This window comes from Anolis sagrei, chromosome 2 (assembly GCF_037176765.1).
Source record: "Anolis sagrei isolate rAnoSag1 chromosome 2, rAnoSag1.mat, whole genome shotgun sequence".
Lineage (NCBI taxonomy): Eukaryota > Metazoa > Chordata > Lepidosauria > Squamata > Dactyloidae > Anolis > Anolis sagrei.
The window spans coordinates 134160597-134174122 of NC_090022.1; the positions used below are offsets into that span (position 1 = coordinate 134160597).

Sequence of the window (13526 nt, forward strand, 5' to 3'; positions counted from 1 at the left end):
TCCAGGAAAGCCAGTTGGCACTTTGTCGGTGAGGTATTTCAGGAAATAGCTTTGATCTTCCCTTGCCAAGGCTCCTTCAAATGAGCCGCAGGAGAAGCACCCTATCTAAGCCATAAGATAACAGATAACAGCTTTCTGTGCAGTTTTCAATATCTCATTTTTATGGGCTTTGATTATGATAGGATACTTACACACCCAAAGAAGCTTCAAAAGCTATATACACATGCTGCACCGCCTTGTTCAAAGAACATTTAAGGGGAGTGTGTTCATGTACACACACTTCTCTTTCAGATTAAGCAATGTTTGCAGTAACATAGGCCTCTTCTACACTGCCATCATCATCATCATCATCATCATTATCACAAGCTACCACTCATGACTGAGTATGATTGCCTTCCAAGTGTAGAGTCGTGGTAGTGGATCTGTAGGTAACTATAAAGACCTATTCTGGATTTGCATGATCTTTCACAGCGAGGACATCAATGTAACAGCAAAGGGATCTTTCTAAGCTTTAAAATGATCTTTCCAAGCACTTCCAGCCTGCTGAAAACCGATCATCTGATAGGTCTTCAGCATGTATCTGATAGATGATTTCCACATCAGTTGGAAGCTTCCCATCAACAAGATGCAGAATCTTAACTATGAAGATGAAAAATAAGGTTTCGGCAATGACACAGCGATGTTTCACACATGATTAATCTTAAATGGGTGATTTTGGGAGCCATTGTTGTCCAAGACTGTTGCCATCATGTCATCATGGAGGAGTCGCAAGATGTTCACAAATTTATCAGGGCATCAATTTTTTTAAGAGGATTGTCTAGAGCAGTGGTTCTCAACCTGAGGTCCCCAGATGTTTTTGGCCTACAACTCCCAGAAATCTCAGCCAGTTTACCAACTGTTAGGATTTCTGGGAGTTGAAGGCCAAAAACATCTGGGGACCCCAGGTTGAGAACCACTGGTCTAGAGAGCATTGCAATTCACTGTGTCAAATACCTTTACAAGGTCAATGAATACCATGTACAGAGGTTGATTTTGTTCCCTGCATTTTTCTTGGAGCTGTTGTGCAGTGAAGATCATATCCACTGTTCCTCTGGAGGAGTGGAAGTGATTCTAGGATTCAGGGGATATGTCTTCTGAAATAGGTAGAAAGTGGTTTGTAAGGATTCTTGTGAGGATTTTCCCAGTGGAGGTTAAAAGGGAAATACCTCGATAGTTTCCATAGTCCGTTCTTTGCCCCTTTTTGAAAAGGGTGACGATGCTTGCATGATATAGGCCCTTATATAAAATAGCAAAATCAAGGTTTGCTTTTTGGAATTTGAGGGGGAAGAGGAGAGATTTTGAAGTAGCAAATAATGGAATCCATGGAATCAGAATCCATGGATATGGAGGACTGGCTGTAGTTGCATTCCTTACAAGGGCTCTGAGTTGCTTTTTTCCCTTTGAGAAGTTCTCTCCTGCTTTAAGGACAACACTTTGTGTCTTGGAAGTGAAACTGGTGCACATCCAAGTATTCTGAAGAGGCAGTAGATCTGGAGAGGAGGAAAACCTGTGTTGCCCATTGGTAGACAACATCTGAATCTGAAAGAGCTTCTTTGTTTGGGTATTGCGCTGCCACACCTTATGATGAGCAGTTCTGTCTCTCATATACCAGAAATAAGAGCATTATTGATGACTTTTTCCTCATAGTCTGGATTTTCTTTTGAAATCTCTCGGATGGAGTGGCAGTGATGGTGCTGCAGTTGCTCCTGGGATGTTTTATCACCAGTTTTCTTCTTGAAGGCAGCAATAAGTAATTTCAGTCAGTTTCATCCCACTGCAGAAGTCCCTGAAAACAGCATCATTTTCAAAGCTTATTTGCGATTTAAGACTTACACTGTGAAATTTTTTATATAGAGAACAGCATTGTCTGCACAATAAATGTTCCCTATTGAGAAAATGCTATATTCTGTACCAAACAACATGCATATTTTGCATAGAGTTGGTGTGCATCTGCACTGTAGAATTAATGCAATTTGACATCATTTTAACTGCTGTGACTTAAAGCTATGGAATCCTAGCATTTGTAGGCATTTTTTGGCAGAAAGAGCTAATACGTGTGAAACTAAAACTCACATGGTTCCATGACATTAAGCCATGACAGTTAAAGTGTTTTTTCACTGTATTAATTCTACAGTGTATTTGTACATTATGCATAAGAGAAGACTTTTTTTAGAGAAGGCTATATTTCTGTATGTTCTCCATCCAAGGTTGCACTTTCACCATAAAAGTAAAAATAAGTGCCATTCATTTTATTGCAAATTGTCTGATGTTAGCTATTAAACTTTTAAATTATTCTTCCTTAGCTTTCCCTAGATCTTATTGAATCCCAAAGTTATCCCTTGCAAAGCTGAACCATTGCAAATGTTTGTACTTCGAGCAATACAAAGAAAAACTTTGCCAAGATCACAAAAGTTGCTTTAAGTAAATCTAGGTTGGCGTTTGTGGCAGGGGTCATAAGTCACATCACCAACTTCGTGCCAAGAGCCAGAAATGGTGTTGGCTTAAAACTAAGCCCCACATATTTTTTCAGCATCTTTAATCCTGCCATAGGGGCCTATAATAAGAAAGCAGGTAACATACAGGCAACCACAACTGTGCCGGAGTGTTAATTTTTTGGCCTCTGGCCTCATGCTGGTCAAACATTGCCCAGATGCTAGAATGTATGTCTTGTTAGACCCTAAAAGTGTAACAGAGCCTACTTGTTTAGCCTGGGAGGGAGTGTGTGCAAAGGTAATTTGTCCAACCTAATTTCCTTTTTCACCACCACCCATTCCTAATGCGGCCTCCCCTCCTAGGATTAGTTCTCCTCTGTGCAGTGGCTAAACAGAGCCTCTTCCCTCTGGCCTTCTGTTTATCATCTTCTGTCAAGCGCATGCTGTTCCCAGGCAACAGAAAGGAAGTGCCAGTTTGCAGCCACATGGTTGTGGCCAGTCATTTCGTGTTAGCATCCTGGGGCAAAGCCTCATTTATTTCTAATCTAATGTTTCTAGGGGAACGACACAGTCAGCGTGTCCCGGACACTGTGCCAGTTTAGACAAAACCGCCTCTCTCAGTTTCTACTTTCGTTGGAACTCGTTCTCGGCAGGATTGTGTTTACTGTCTCCGGCTGAATATTCATTAAATTCTGTATCTTTTCAGTTTTTTTATTATAAAAATCCAGTTTCATCTGAGGTAACCATCACATTCCCTTTTATTTCCTTCAGTCGACAACATAGAGCTGCACTCAAAAACTTTAGAACACATTTTAAACTAATCGAGGCTTCTACATTTGAACATGTTTAAACTGGCCTTTGGTACACACAAGGTGTTGAAAATGGGAGTAATTTTTCCTCTGCATGGAACTTTAAAAACATAGATAGCAACTTTGTCTTCATTATTTTACAAATGAGAATGTTATTTATTGGCAGGTTTAATGCTTTCCTTCCAAACTGCAATTTTCTTATAATCTTGCCCTCAACTGTTAATGACTTTGAGGAGCTTAGAAAAAGAAAAGTCTACACGAGGGACCCTTTTGTGGTTTGAACAATGGAGTATGACTCTGAAGACCAGGGTTTCATTCCTTGCTTGAATGTGGAGACCCACTCTCTGCCCCAGAAAAAAACCTGTGATAGGTTCCGTTAAGGTCACTATAAGTTGGAAAATGACTGGAAAGCACACAACATGTTGCTACCGGTGTATGTAGTAGTTACTGATAAAATCACAACTGGAGTGGGTCCTATGGAACCTAAACTTGATCCTCTATATATGGGTGGTTCTCAACCTGTGGGTCCCCAAATGTTTTGGCCAACAGCTCTCAGAAATCCCAGCCAGTTTATCAGCTGTTAGCATTTCTGGGAGTTGAAAGTCAAAACGTCTGAGGACCCACAGGTTGAGAACCACTGCTCTATATCATTTTTCAAGCTCAACTAATTGTGTTCTGTCATGCACATTGGACTCAGCCCCATTCACATTACACAAATATAGTGCTAATTTGCACTGTATCTGCCATGGCAGCATCCTGTGCAATCTTGGAATTTGTATCTCAGTGAGGTATGAGAGCAAATGGTCCTCCTTAAACTTTAGAGGAAGAACATTTAGAATCCTCAACCAGAAAACCCCTCTGATTCCTTATTCCAAGCTACGAAACTTAGGATTTCCTGGAATGTTGCATTATAATTAGACAAGCTGGCATTTTGACCAATCTGAGGTCTCAGGTATAAAATGCGGTAGGCAAGACATCTATCTGTAGTTGAGGGGCTGTATTATTCCCCTTGGGACCCAGTGGAAGGGCTGCATTTCCCCTTCACGCCCACAGATCTGCAGGTCCCAAAGTGGCCAGTAGCCTTTCATGGGTTTTGTTGGCCTTTTAATGAATTTTGAGACCCTTCATGCCCTCAACATGCTCTTGGAACATGTTGCTGATAGGCTGAATTTTCCATCACTGTGACTGGATCTACACTGCCAGATTAGGAATGCAGAACTGCATTGAACTGAATTATATGGCAGTGTAGACTCATATAATTCAGTTCAGTGCATTTTATCTGCATTCTGAAACTGCATTATGTGGCTTGCAGATCCAGCCTGGTTGAAGAGGACAATAGAAATTATGCCCTATTTCTTATACAATGTAACAGGTATCATATCAGTATATACCACTTTTTGTAGGACTGTGGGCAGGGAATGAATCATTTACTTTTCAGGAGCCTTGGTCTACTTCTTCATTTGGTTTAATTGCATAAGCTTCCTACAGTTTTAAAAAAGACAACCCCTATTTTTATATATAAAAACTTCTTTCTGAATGTTTCCCTATGGGCACAGTTCAGTCAAGGAATGATTCCCTGGTGTGGAAATCAAGCTTTTACCAGAAATATGAGGGTTGGGTTATGCTTCTTCTCAGAACAAGGAATGCTTAGAAGTTTCTTTCTCATTGGAATCCAAAATGCATCTGAATGCTCTTGATGAATATTCTGATGTAATAGAAATGCCTGAATGTACTATTCTGTTGACAATTAGTCTGTTTATAACTACAGTATATTCCCATCTTGGGAGAAAAACAGGATATAAGCTCAACAAATAAATAAATGCGCACTATAATGTGTAAACTAGATAAGCATTCCGTGTGTTCGGTGGATGATACTTGGATTTTAGCATAAAATCCAAGTATTTAGGTATGTGACACATTCCAATATTAATCATGTTTGCTTATTGATCCATAGTATCAGATCTAATTTTTTTCTCTTCTTCAAAAATTGATCTAACCCATAATTCTTTTGTTTAAATTTAATAAGAGAGCTCAGGCTTAATGTAAGCTGATATCTTGGGACTGAAATATAGCTGTGATGTTAACATAGAAAGAGCATAGTGTTTGACCATAGTATATCCACAGTTTTGTGAACCATAGTTTATGAAGCTATGGTTAAAGCACAATCTCAAATGACTATGGTGGTATAGCTCAGGCATGGGCAAACTAAAGCCTGGAGATCAGATGCAGCCCCTGGGTGCTTACCTTAGGCCCTTCTCATTTTCCTTATCATTGTGGCAGAAGGGCATAGCACCCTGCCATGGCCTTGTGCCAAAAATTTGGGGGAGGAAGGTACATAGCAGCTGAAAGCCCTAGAGTGCTCTCAGCCACAATGTGTCTCAACCTCCTCCTGGCATAAGAATAGTGCAAGCAGCCCTATTCGGGAGGATTGCTCAAAAAAGACACATGGTGGCTGAGGGGCCTCTGGAGCACTCTCAACCACCACCTGTCTTGCTCTCCTCCCAGCATAATGCCAAGAGGACAGCCTGGAGGGGTGGGGGGTGGGAGGAGGATGGAATGGGGGATCGGGGAGGGGGAGGATCAGGGCAGTTGCTATGTATCCCACTTTCCTTCCAGCATAAGGACAGGGTGAGCAGCCCCATCCTTATGTTGGGAGTACAACCGGAGGATGGCCCATGCTACCCCCTACTGGCCGCATCCTCTCTTGGACCCTCCCTCTCCCAGGCCTGTCCCCCCCCCCCAGCGTGTACCTGCCCCCCTTGCTCCTGGTTGGGACCACAATGCGATTCCAAGACAAAAATGTTTGCCTATGCCTGGTATAGCCAGTCTGTTAGAATTATTTTTTAAAATAAATGTTTATTCAAGAAAAAAGAGAAAATGGAACACACAAATGATATGAAAAACTACCAGAATTTGCATCTGTATAAAGTCTGCTACTACTAATTTACAACTATCTTCAGACTTTCAGGTACTACCTAGACCATAGTTTTCTAACATTGATTAAGGTAAACCTTCTAATTGCAAGAAATTTTATATCATATTTTGGAGAGAACTCCCCAACCCTACCCCAGGATAGTATCATGCAACATGTTATATTATCAACACGCTTAACCAACAGTGTATCATAAAAAAGAAGTGGGGAAAAGATTACTTAGTAAGCAAATACGGTAATAATTTTTGTTGTCTTAACATGGTTCTTTTTCTATCAATAATTTTAGTCACTAAACAAGTTACAGGCTAGTCTTTAAATATCCTACTCATCTATTCTACACAAGGATTCCATAATTTTTTAATGCATTGTGTTGATTTATCTTTAAGAGAACAAGTCAATTTATCCAATTCCTTCCAGTTCTTCTTCTTCCATATCATGTGTGAGATTATCGTAGAATTCTTTCACTTGCTGCAATGTTGTAATGCAGTCTTCTGTTATTAAAATAAAAGGATAGTCCTGGCAATGTCTTCCATCTGTAGAGAATGTTTTTCTTCTTAAACTTCTCTGTCAAGTCTGTTAGAATTCTGATTGTGGCAAATTCAAAATACGAAGGAGGTGATGTTGATATGCAACATGTAAAAAGGGTCAGTGGGAAGTTCATATTAACCCTAACCCTGAAACTGTTTCTCCCCACTCATTTTTCTTCTGGCAGAAGTCACTTCCAGATTTGGAGCCACACCAAAGGAAAAACAGCTGCAGAGGGGTAGTTTCAGGGGAGAGGCATTGCAAGAAGTTCAGCCACTTCCTCCTACTATTCCTTCTGTTGTTTAAATCAGAATATCAACATTCAGCAGCCATTCACTTCTAACATAGTTTGGCCACTAATGTTTCTCATTTACACTGCAGCATAGGAGAGCTAAGTACCAGTAACTACACTTTTGCTATGCTATTGGAAATTCCATTTTTTGTGGCCAGAAGGAATCTTCCTGTTGAAAAATCACTATTCTTCTGAAGCATGAACTATATATCATAGAAAGAAACCAAATGCATTTCCTTCACCTGTGAAATATTCAATGTCAGTACAAAAATAATGCATAGCTCTATCTTTCGAATGCCAGTGAACTCATTCCTTTCCATTGTAAACTGACCATTGCTTTTCTTTCTTTCCAGAATCACACGGCAGAAGAAAGGTGTAATTGGTGCACAGAAGATGCTGACAGAAAGGCTAAGTGACCAAAGCCCAAGTGTTTGTATAGAAGGGTCCTTTCCTTAGAAATGTCAGGAAATGTTTTGCTCATGACTTGCAGCAGCTCACCACTTGCAAGATCACAAACAGATGTCTGTTGGGTCGAAGCAAGCTCTCATTTTACAATCAACAGAAATGGAGCATGGGATCTTCAGCTTAGCTCCATATTTCTATCTCACCACCCAGCATCTTTGTTCATGATGAAGCAGTTCTCTCTTGTTTTCCCACCTTAATTTCATAGATTCTACATGCTCTCTTCTTGGCCAATGTGGCTGTATATTGATCTCCATTGTGGACCTGCAAATCGCTTTAGATAAGGGGACAACAATTTGGTCCAAACAGAAGTGTATTTTCCCCTCTTTTCATAAACATTTCGGTTTTATCTATGTGGGTAGAAGCAGCAGTGGATTTCAAAAAGAACAGCATCAACAGATCACTCTTTAACCTCTGTGAGTGGTTTTAAGTTCTCTATTTCATTCCTGGTATAATGATCGTGCAAAAGGTCTCCATGTCCAAGAAAAAGAAAGACTGGACAAGAAAAATACAGTGCTTGAAGAAAAAAAACATTCATGACAGTAACTGGCGAAATGATGGTCCATCCATCAAAGACTTTAGCATGATGTGGTCACATGGAAGGTGAAATAAACAGTAATTCTTCCATCAGATGATGTTTTAATACATATCTTTACCAAAGTCTCAACCATCATGAACACTACCTCCAATAAGTATGAGGATGAATTCAGATAAGAAAAATTGTATTAGTACATTAGAACTAGGAGCCCTCAGTGGCACAGCAGGTTAAACCACTGAGCTGCTGAACTTGCTGACTGAAAGATTGGTGGTTCAGACCTGAGGAGCGGGGTGAACTTCCATTGTTAGCCCCAGCTTCTGCCAACCTAGCAGTTAGAAAACATGCAAATGTGAGTAGATCAATACGTACTTCTCCATTGGGAAGTTAACAACGCTCCATGCAGTCATGCCGGCCACATGACCTTGGAGGTGTCTACGGACAACGCTGGCTCTTCGACTTAGAAATGGAGATGACCCCCCCCCCCCAAGAGTCGGACATGGCTAGACTTAATGTCAAGGGGAAACCTTTACCTTTTACTTACATCAGAACTTGTAACAAATGACTTGTTCAGTAAACAGTTTGAGAGTTCCTGGTACAGAAATTTCCAGAGTTTGATTCTAATAGCCATGTGTAGAAGGCCATTAGACTACTGCAAACACAGGCTGAAAATGTGTTTTTTTGCTAATAAAAACATATTTTGATCCTCTTGAGATGTGCTCCATTTCTTTGGATTTTTATAGAACTGTATTTGGAATGTGACAATATTTCCATTATCCACAGGATATATTAATGTTTTCTGAATATATTTTGAATTATTTGTCTTTTTATGGATATTATGTGATTTATGCTTTTTCAATCAACAATCATATTCAAATGTGTCACCTTTTTGTAGAAACGGGGGCTGCAGGGGGAAATGCCTTTAAAATGCATCTAGATACATTTTACTCAGTGGAAGATGCTTAATTGATACATATACTTGAAAGTAGATACACTCTTCAACTCGTGCTCGAAATAGATACAAATGGAGGCGATTAAAGAAGATGTGATCCACACAAAAGCTGAGGAATGGATCGGATCATCTAAGGACTTGAAAATGTGCAGCAGTTTATATGAGAATTGATGCTTAATTGATATCGTGCCAAAATGTGACACTGTGGATACATCTTTGGGCTGGGTTGAGAGCCCCTAAAATCTGTTTAAATAGGAAACTGAGTAATAAAAGGGTGTGAACACAAAAGTAATCTCCTGGTTTTATTAAGGTTTTCTGAAATAGTTCTCTTGGCAGCAATCCTTCTGGGCACATGGAAGAGGTTCCTTTGTAGTGGAATTATGTATTTCCCCATTAGTGAGTTGACCTGAGCTTTTTATGATTATTACAAATCCTGCTGTTGTGGCTTGCTGAGATTCTGTATACATTTGCCTCTTACAGAATACACATTTCCACAGTTCATTTCAGGGTGCATTTAGCTATTCAGGAATAAAAACATCTATGGGAACATACTGGGTGTGAAACTGCATGTTTCCCTTTCTTGTATTTTTAAAGTTAAAGATGGCTGGCACAAGACTATTAGGAGTGCAAGAAAATCTATTGATTGAAAGTGGCATACGTAAAAGATGTTAGTGAGTTTTCATTTTATATCATCTAAATGTGTGTGTCCAATATATATTTTCAGTTTTGCAAAAATACTTGGTCTTGGTTTTTTTTAACCCATACGACATACATAATATTGGCTTATTTTGAATGTGTGAATTATTCAATGCCTTTTAAATAAAATAAGAGTAACACAAATAATTTGATTTAAAATGCCATAGAATAAGCAACACATTCAAGAATGGGCCAGTTTTTGTACATCATTTGGGTATAGAAAAAAGCAAGCATTGGAAGTCTATTATTGTTTATGGTCTACATTGTCATTTTACAGATCCAGCAATAGCACATTGCTATATCACTTAATACTTTTTCTGGTTTCTTTTATTTGAACTAGAACCCAAAGTGTGCCCAACATTTCTGCACTGACATGATAAAAATTGCTTAGGATATTGCTGAGTTTTGCTGAACCATTGTTTGTGCAGGGTAGGCCTAAAGGAATTGCAGGTCATTACAGCCGGAAGAGTTTAAGGGTGATTCTACACCAACACAAAACCTAGAATGAAACTGTGGCATCCAAGATGGCAGTAGGGAGTCCTCACTGCTCAGCCATGCCAAAAATGGTTCAGTGTTGCTGGGCAGATGCTCAGCTTCTATTCCCCTCCCATCCATGTTGTAGACCTTGTTCCCTTCTTCCAACCTCCTTCATGAGTCACACAAACCAGTAGTAGGAAGGAGAACCCCCAAGTAGCATCATGGGGGAAAGGAGAAGCCATCCTGGAGAACATGGGATTTCTGTTGGAACAACTACAACCAGTTCTGTTTCAGAACTGGATGCAACTGGCTGGGCTGCCCAAATTCAGGGGTGAACCTGAATCCTGGTGTAGGATTTGGATTTCCCCTGAGTTCAATTAATCTGGGTTGAAAGTCATGTTTAACAGCTTTCCTCTAGTTCAATTAGATTGGTACCATGTGTGTTGAGTAACTGTTCAAGGGCTGCTCCAACCACAAACTGACCTAAGTGGTCAGTGTAGATGAAGCTTATGTCACCCTTATCTGTGTTATATATGAGTATAAATGAAATACTTAACTTGCTATCCTAATGTCTAGGATGGGTCAGTGTGTTTTTTTTGTTTGTTGTGATTGTTTTTGACTTAGATATTTATCATAGGAATTAAATGTACCATGGTGGTGATATATGTAAAATTGAATGCCCACAATATTTCTTAACATTCCATTCTAGTAATCTGTCAAAGATGTTCTGCTGCCTCTGTCTCTGGAAAACAAAGATTCCACCCACCCCACAACATTTTTGTGTTCTGCAATCCTAGGAGGTTCTTCCATGCCCTTCCAAACTTTTTAAAGAGATTTCTGGCTAAAATAGATATTTGTTTCTTCTGAAAGGCTGCTGAAGAAGCAATGTTGTGTTTAACAGAAAAGGGATCTTTCTAAGCTTTAAAAGGATCTTTCCAAGCACTTCCAGATCCAGTTATTCCCATTTTTCTTTCTATTTGGGGGTCCTTTTGGTTATTGGAGTGGGGGAGGGACTTAAGCAGCTTCTAGCAGGTGCTGAGAATGAGAATCCAATCTTTTGTCCCAACAAAGTTGTCCATTTTTGCTGTTAATCATGGTGATGAGAAGAACTTCAGTGCCTTGTGGTGTTGCAATATTTTTATTATACAATTTAATTTCAGTGTGGATTTCACAATGTTCCACTCTAGGCAAGGCTAGTGATTAGAAAATGGAAAAAGAAACATTCTATTAGAAGTCAAAACAAAACAAACTCCACGCACTATATTCACTGAGTCTCTGTGATGTCTCATGATTCAGCAACCTGGCTTTATTCAGTGTCTGCATGGGAAATTACCTGATCACTCTGCACATGCTGTCTATCATGGAAGAAAGGAAAATGTGACAATAGATCTGTCCAAATGATGCCTATGATTTGTAACAGGCATTCTGATGTGTTATTGGAGTTGGACATATCCCACATGCCCCATTAACAAGGCTTCTGTTAATTTCCACAAAACAGGTAAATAATTCAAAAGAAGTTATATGTCCCTGAATATCAAGCAGCTTTCCAAAACCAATTTTATTCATGTGATTACTTTATCCCAAAATGTAGCTGTTATGAGACAGTTCCAAAACAGATGCATTACAAATGCATTAGTGGTATTACACAATTGTTGAATTGGAGATAGAAAGTTGATTTGAATATTAGGTTGGTCTCAATGTCTCTAAGGTGTAAAGCCAAATTTGAATTGTAACAAATGTTTCATTTGTCAATGGTGCTATGTAGTTAATTGAAAAGCAATAATCTGATTTAAGGTGATAATACCATTCTCAGGCCACAGCTTCTTTAAAAATGGTTCCTTACCAATTTTCAAATTTGGATTCCTTTGTAAAGTTAATTTGGAATGCGCCTATGTGTCATGAGACATACATACATCCCTCTGATCCTGGAAGTAATACAGAGGCATTGTCCTTGAAAGATATTTTGTTCAAGTTTTATTTTCCTATAACTTGACATATGCTAACTGTAGAGTTCTTAGAATAATAGCTGGAAGAGACTACAACAGCCATCAGTCCAACCCTCTGTCATTCAGGAGTGCACCATTAATTCACTCTAGACAGATGGCCATCCAGCCTTTGTTTAGAAACTTTCAGAGAAGGAGCGGTTTCTAAATACTGTACCACACTCTTAGGCAGCATATTCCACTGTGGAACAGCTGTTACTATCTCTAGATCTTTCCTGTAGACTTTGCATTGAGGAAACAAATAATAAATTATGATGGTAGTCCCAAAATTTGAGATCCCTTACCTACCGTATTCTAAATATGCTCACAATTGGCATGTGCATACAAGGCATTACCGGTATAGACTTGTTTGTAATAGATGGTGAGCATTTTTTTTTGCACTCAATGTTACATCCAAATGAAATTGATATTTGAAACACTGCTGGGTGTTTTGATTTTCCACTGGATTTTCTTCCTCTCTTCCCTCCCTCCCACTGCTCTTTGTTACAGGTCCAAGGCCTGCCTTCCTTCATTTAGTCATGTGCAAGCCAACAAAGCACACTGGTAACACATGCTCTCTACAAAGAATTGCAAAATTTCAACTTGCTCTTCCGTGGGACTCCAATGAAATGTCAGACAAACTGTCAAGGCTGAATTCGGGGAAGGGAAGGAAGGGAGTAGGATGTAGGAGCTCTATTGCTATTTACCCGTGTCACCAGGAAGAAAGGCAGCTGAGTATTCTTGTTAATAAATAAACAAACCTTTGAAGTGCAGATAAACCTGGGGGGATTTATAAGTTTGCTTTTGTGGAAGGCAAATATTAACCTTCCGTCAAGTCTGTCCCATAGCTACCTTTTTGGCTGTAGTATGAGCTGTACTTTCAGGTGCCACTTGTCTTCAGAAAAGCCACATTTCTGTGTAACTTTTAGGCAAAGTGAATTTGCCAGCTTGAGAGGGCAACCAATCTGCAGAGGTCACCTGAATCAGCTATTAAGAAGATATATCTTGTTCTTTACAAAGGTAGTGATGCTCCGTCTTGTCTATTTTGTTCAGAACTTGGAAAGGTACCTCAAATGTAATGTAACCCAAAATGTAGACCTGGTGACATGACTCCTCTACTTTCATAACTATAAATATAACTAAAACTTACAATCAGCCTGAAGGAGCTTTGAGGTTATCTCACATTAAGTTGCAATGCTAAAGTAAAGCAGTTTGAAAGGTAATCAGTTTACTACTAACAACTCATATGCAACGAATTCCTTCCAACATCAGTCTGAATCACTCTGTCTTGATCTCCAGAAAGCCAGAATATGGCAGAGAAAGCCATTTGATATCTGCCTGGATAATTATCTGTTACTGATTCCAAGCTTTCATTTTTTTTAGAATAGTAAGT

The 13526-nt window shown here is 39.4% G+C and overlaps 1 long non-coding RNA gene across 1 annotated transcript in view; it reads left to right on the forward strand.

The window, feature by feature from the left end:
- Positions 1-9266, forward strand: part of LOC132768402 (uncharacterized) — a 118234-nt gene extending 108968 nt beyond the window's left edge. Inside the window, exon 2 of the long non-coding RNA XR_009630703.2 lies at positions 7383-9266. This is a non-coding gene — a long non-coding RNA (uncharacterized lncRNA). The remainder of the gene's footprint in view (positions 1-7382) is intronic.
- The last annotated feature ends 4260 nt before the right edge of the window (positions 9267-13526 follow it).